The sequence below is a fragment of the Callorhinus ursinus genome, unplaced genomic scaffold (assembly GCF_003265705.2).
Source record: "Callorhinus ursinus isolate GAN/ISIS: 27379988/994484 unplaced genomic scaffold, GSC_fseal_2.0 scaffold7, whole genome shotgun sequence".
In the NCBI taxonomy this organism is placed as follows: domain Eukaryota; kingdom Metazoa; phylum Chordata; class Mammalia; order Carnivora; family Otariidae; genus Callorhinus; species Callorhinus ursinus.
The window spans coordinates 45,615,289-45,622,152 of NW_027397069.1; positions in this window are offsets into that span (position 1 = coordinate 45,615,289).

Here is a 6,864-nt window from a genome sequence, read left to right on the forward strand (position 1 = left end):
ATCACGATTTCCAGAATAAAGAGGTGGAAAACTTGAGTCGTAATAAAGACCTGAGGAGTTTAGCAGTCTGGAGTCTTAATTTACTGGGTATATCTAATCTTCCCCAGGCAAATGGCTGTGATGGGACCAATTGCTGTGCATGTATGTTTAATAAGAAAAAACATCAGGGCACCTGGGTGACTCAGTTGGTTAAGCGTCTGCCTTCAGCTCAGGTCATGATTCCAGGGTCCTGGGACGGAGCCCCGCATCGGGCTCCCTGCTCAGTGGGGAGGCTGCTTCTTCCTCTCCCTCTGCCTGCCACTACCCCTGCTTGTGCTTTCTCTCTTTCTCTGTCAAATAAATACAAAATTAAAAAAAAAAAAAAAACTCTGCCTCTTAAAAAAAAAAAGAAAGAAAGAAAAAAAAATCTGTCCATGTATGTTCAATGAACTTTACTCCCAGTTAGGAGTAAACTACTGAGGTAAGTTGGGTTGGTGCCCTTCTCCCTAGAGATTTTGGATCTGTGATAAAGACACATGGCTGTGTATATCTAGTAGATAAAGCTTTCAGATGCCATATTCAGGAGCTGATGGTAGCCATGTGTCCTGCCATGTAGACCAGAGGAGGGGGGGGATTTTTTTTTTTTAAGATTTTACATATTTATTTGAGAGAGAGAGAGAGAGCAGGCGGGAGGGCACCAGTGGCAGAGGGAGAGGGAGAAGCAGACTCCTGCTGAGCTGGGAAACCAACGTGGGGACCCATCCCAGGACCCCAAGATCACAAACAGCTGAAAGCAGACATTCAACTGACTGAGCCACCCAGGTGCCCCAGGAGGGGGGGTTTTAATTTATTTTAAAAGAGAATTAGCAGTTTTGTCTCTGGTGGAGAGTGATTCTTCTAAGGTTAAGAGAATAAATAAACCTTAAGAATTTATAATTGCATGTTTATGTGAAATGTTAAAGTTTAATTTGAAGCAATTCCTTACTCTAAAAGTAAATGAACAACTTTACTAATTTTATTGTTTGTATATGCACTATTGTATGCACATACTATTGTGTATGTGTGTATATACACATATGAGTATATGTAGTGTGTGTCAATACCTCATGCATACAATCTCGTGCTGTTCTATCTTATTTATAAACTGTTATTTTTAATTCATGGTTTTATTATGCTTTCTTCTGTTTCTTGACTTAGGATTTTTTTCTACACTGTATTCCTCATCAGTATTTTTTAATGTTATGTTTCTCTTTTCTTCCTCTTCTTATATCTTGTATAAATAGGAGATAATTTTATCTTTCATTTGGTCTAGTAAAATTCAGTTGATTTCTCCTTGGGTTTTTCTACCTTGTCAGGAAAAAAAAAAGTCTTTCTTTCTAATCTGCACTTGAAATCTGTTCTAGCTTCTTGATTTTCTTTAATATAAGGGGATAGGGCAGGGAGTATAGAGAATGGTAACCTAAGGCTATATTCAGCCTTTTTTTTTTTTTGAAACACGGACTCATATCTTTTTGGGGATGCTGCTAAATGACCTAAAAGAGTGTTAACTAAAACAGAGACAAAAGCATATCCTATTTCTAAGGAAAATACCCCTGAACTTGGACCATTCCCAGCTTGGAGTCCTGGAAATGGCAGGCTTCTGTACTTTGTCTTGCATCCACTCCTGAAACACTGAGATACTGATATTCTTATTTATTGATAAGACATTCTATTTTTAGGTGATTTTCCATCTATTACTCCAGTCCATTTCTATTCTAATTTATTACTTGTGCTTTGCAGAAAGAAGTCTATTAGTGAATATTGCAAGGACTTTTTTCTATTTACCCCTTCTCCCCAGTATGGCCTCTAGAGGTCGGGGCAGGGAGTTGAGATCAGGTCTGATGAGGAAGAGATTTTTCTTTGCTTAGCCACAATTTTGCGGAAAATAATTGTACTTCAGTGATAAAAAAATATTTTGCTAAACTCTACTCTCATGTGTTCAGATCTATCAGATTTTGGTGAGAGAACTTCTGTGATCTGGTTTTCTTGTGCCACCCTTACCCAGGACAGTGAACACTCCTTTCAAATAGAAAAAAAAAAAAAAAGGGAAAAAAAAATGAGGCTGAAAGGGTCCCCTAGTTCACCCAGGGTTACTCAGCAAATAAGAGTGTTTTTAGTTTATACAAACTGCAGAACTGTTATGAATACATTTCAGTGAAACTTTTTAATGAATACATTTAAGAAAAACATAACTAGGATCCTTTAAAAATACATAAGTTTACTAGTATATATAATTTGAAAACTTCTTGAGTGGTTTTTTCCTATGCAATTTTCCTGATTTTTTTAAAATTGAGTTGAATACGAATCTAGATATTCAAGGTCAAAATATTAAATTTATGTCAGCTGAAATGTAAAAACCCTAAATCTAATTCCCATTTTTATACCATCATTAAACCAAGAACTATAATCTTTACTTGAACTGACCAACAATACAAAATCATTACCAGTACTTTACCCAGGAATTTCTTAAGCTACAGCAATATAACCAAAAAAAGTTGAAGCAAATAAGGCTACAATTTCAGGATTTACCAACTGTCTACCTAAATATCTGAAGAACGTTTTTGGCAGAACATACTAAATTTATTATTCTTTTCTCAAATATCAAATGAAGGCTCACTAAATCTAACCACAAGATCAGAGTCTTCAATGCTTTGTCTGTCAAATGGTTTAGGTTCATATGCTATACAGAAAAGAGTCATAGACCCTCAGGATAAATTTCAGTAGTGATTTAAGAAATAAAAATCAAACTGTCTCTGGTAGATGTTAGACGTTTTCCTTTAAATTGTCTTGATATGGAAACATTCTAAAGGTCACCCTTAGTGGGAAAATCCCTTCACCCTGAGGAGCTGTAGTCATGCTTTAAAGTCTTAAAATCTCTTTCTTTTTTTCTCTTTAACTTTTTTTCTTAATTTTGTTTAGACCATCAGGGTACTGCTTCTATGCTCCCCACTTAGCTCCCAACTGAGGCTTTTATTCTTAACCAGTGGGTTGGCAGGTTCCCAATTTCTTTTTGTTTTGGGGGAAAAAAACAAAAAGAAATTGGGAAATTTCTCTCACTGCTTTGGCTCAGCTGGTCTGCTGTCTGCCAGCCTTTAGAGATGACTGCCTCCATTATTATTTTATGTGTACTGGATTTGGCAAATATCGTGGCTACAACTGTTGTCTTTACTGAGTTCCTCTTTTTCACTGACAAGAAGCTGTTGTATCATCCACAGATGAAATATCCATCCGTGGCTCACAATATCTATTTACTGAGTTGTAATTTTTATGGGGAAAAACCCATGATTACACAGCATGTAATCATGCTCTTCCATATTTCACATGGCTGTCACTTTATTAAATAAAGCACTAACAGCTTTTTTTCAAACCATTTCCATAAATTCTAAGTTATATTTCACATCCTACTCTACCCAACAGAGCCTAAACATGCAGGTGAATACAAATGAGAGAAATAGAAGACATAAAAAGAGGGTGAACATACTAAGAAAGTGCTGGAACAGAATCCAAACAGTTCATGAGGTGTGTGTACTCAATGTAGCAACCACAGCTGTGACCAGGGCCGATGTGGTCTGCACACTGGTCTGTCCAGTCTCGTTTGTACACAGACCTAGCCATTGTCGGCTAGTCACTAGGGTTCAATATGAACACTAGCAGCATGTCTACCAACCTCGTTTCCTACCACACGCGTGAAAGCAGAGGGGTGGTCCTTAAGTGGTCTGAGTGGAGGACAAGTCATATACCAAAAACTCAACTCAACCATGACTTCCCTCAGTAAGGCCTTCTCCAGTCCTAAGGCAAAGGTTGTCGATGCTGCCTCAGGTTGCCCAGAAGCTGAGGTATATGGCTAATACGATACCTACAATATGCTATTTTCCTTATCTTCTCACTCATCCACAGGACCTCAGCTGGAGGTGCTGGAGGGAGATATCAGAATCTATGTTGATTTTTCAAACCATAAGCACCTGTGCAACTGCAGCAAGAACCTTCTTCATGGTCTTTCTGAATTGTGCCTGCCAAGACCCCCTATTCACATCAACACAAAAATTTTCCTTTTAACTGTCCCTTCCATGTATATTGACATAATAGTTTATCTTTGCTGTCATACTACCTCAATTACAGAACTGAAGCCCTGGGTTATATGTTATAGTGACAGTCTATTTTTTTTTCAGATATATAAATCTTCTCTCCTCAATAGAAATTGGAGTATATACCAAATATTGCACAAGTAAGCATTCAGTATGGGACAGCAATCCTTTACTATACTCCTGACATCTAAACTCTGGGAAAAAAACAAAGTTGTGGAATTTTTTATTACTACTTGCTGCAGTGGAAGGGGTGGGGGGAGGGGGTGACTGGGTGATGGACATTAGGGAGGGTATGTGTTGTGGTGGGTGCTGTGTACTGTGTAAGACTGATGAATCACAGACCTATACCCCTGTAACAAATAATACATTATATGTTAATAATAAAAAAAGATTAAAAAATTACTTTCTTTTTTAAACTCTCATTTGGCAGCACAACCTAACTTCACCAGAACTCATTTGCTGGCAAAACTGAACCAAAATGAGTATTTGAAAAGTCATGTTATATAAATAAATAATCAAGTGTTTAATTATGGGGTGTCCCAGTCCCCACTGAGATGTTAGATATCATAAAGTATATTTCCCATGTTACCTTGATAAAATCTGAAAGATTCTAAATTTCCATGTTTCTTGCCCCAACTGTTTGTATAAGAAATTGTGGACCTGTAGATGCTTAATAATATTTTTTGTTAAGTTGATGACTTCTATCCACATCCACCTTAAAACTCGCAAGTGTTTCACGTACCAAGGGATGCTTCCTACAGTACACAGCTAACCAGGCTAACTCCTTTTCCCTTGATTGCCTCACCTTCTCCTCCCTCCCTCGTATCCTGACTTGACTATTTTGATACCATGCAACATGGAATAAGTGTCTGCTTTCATGACTTTCGTGACTTCCATTTATAATTAATATTGCACAAAATATCTTTTAATGTACAAACTGACTAGTTGTAATTCAATTTCTCCTGGAATCTTAAGTAGCAATGGCACAATTTGCAAAAGGAGTTCATAAGATTCTTCACAGCAGCATGGTAAGTTGGCCTAATACTGATAGTTTTATGCAAATTATCACAACATGCTACAAATTCTTGAAAAGAAAATCTTCTAAGAATACACAGTATTTAATCTCCCTTTTACAGACTTCCATCAAACAGGATATCTTCTAAAAGCAATTGTCTAAATTATGCATGGATAGCTCAATAATTTAATGTCTACATATTTTTACTAAAACAATTTGTCTCGGTGTATCTTTTTAAAAGTGCTTTAAGGTTTCTAAATAAAAATAACTATATAAAACAATTATTTCCGCAACAAATATACTTAAAATTGACTTTCACACTTAAAAACTTTGAAGGGAACTGTGATAAATAATACATGCTTTTATTATTATGCAGATGAGAAATGATGTTTAAATGACTGAATAATGAACATTTAACAATGTTAGGTTTATAAGTAGGTACTGAAATGAACACAAAGAAAAAGCGACTTTAACCACTAATTAGTCCAATTCCTTTCCATGATAGTGATAGTACTGTTGTTGTTTAATATGGGGGGGGTTAATATGTCTCATTTTGGAATACTTAGTTATAATATAACATTGATATACACTGTTGCTTACTTTTAAATATTTTTAAATGATAGCATGGTCCATGAAGTAAAACCTGTAACCTCTAAAAGTTCAATGGCTGCTTTATTTTTATTTTTTTATTGTTATGTTAGTTTTGGATGTAGTGTTCCATGATTCATTGTTTGTGCATAACACCCAGTGCTCCACGCAGAACATACCCTCTTTAATACCCATCACCAGGCTAACCCATCCCCCACCCCTACCACCCTCCCCTCTAGAAACCTCATTTTGTTTTTCAGAGTCCATCATCTCTCATGGTTCATCTTCCCCTCCGATTTACCCCCCTTCATTCATCCTCTCCTGCTATCTTCTTCTTTTTTTTTCTTAACATATACTGCATTATTTGTTTAAGCGGTACAGATCTGTGATTCAACAGTCTTGCCCAACTCACAGTGCTCACCATAGCACATACCCTCCCCAATGTCTATCACCCAGCCATCCCATCCCTCCCACCCCACCCCCACTCCAGCAAACCTCAGTTTGTTTCCTGAGATTAAGAATTCTTCATATCAGTGAGGTCATATGATACATGTCTTTCTCTGATTGACTTATTTCACTCAGCATAACACCATCCAGTTCCATCCACGTTATTGCAAATGGCAGGATCTCATTCCTTTTGATGGCTGCATAATATTCCATTGTGTATATATACCACCTCTTCTTTAGCCATTCATCTGTCGATGGACATCTTGGCTCTTTCCACAGTTTGGCTATTGTGGACATTGCTGCTATAAACATTGGGGTGCATGTACCCCTTTGGATCCCTACATTTGTATTTTTGGGGTAAATACCCAGTAGTGCAATTGCTGGATCGTATGGTAGCTCTATTTTCAACTGTTTGAGGAACCTCCATACTGTTTTCCAGAGTGGCTGCACCAGCTTGCATTCCCACCAACAGTGGAGGAGGGTTCCCATTTCTCCACATCCCCGCCAACATCTGTCGTTTCCTGACTTGTTAATTTTAACCATTCTGACAGGTGTGAGGTGGTATCTCATTGAGGTTTTGATTTGGATTTCCCTGATGCTGAGCAATATTGAGCACTTTTTCATGTCTGTTGGCCATTTGGATGTCTTCTTTGGAAAAATGTCTGTTCATGTCTTCTGCCCATTTCTTGATTGGATTATTTGTTCTTTGGA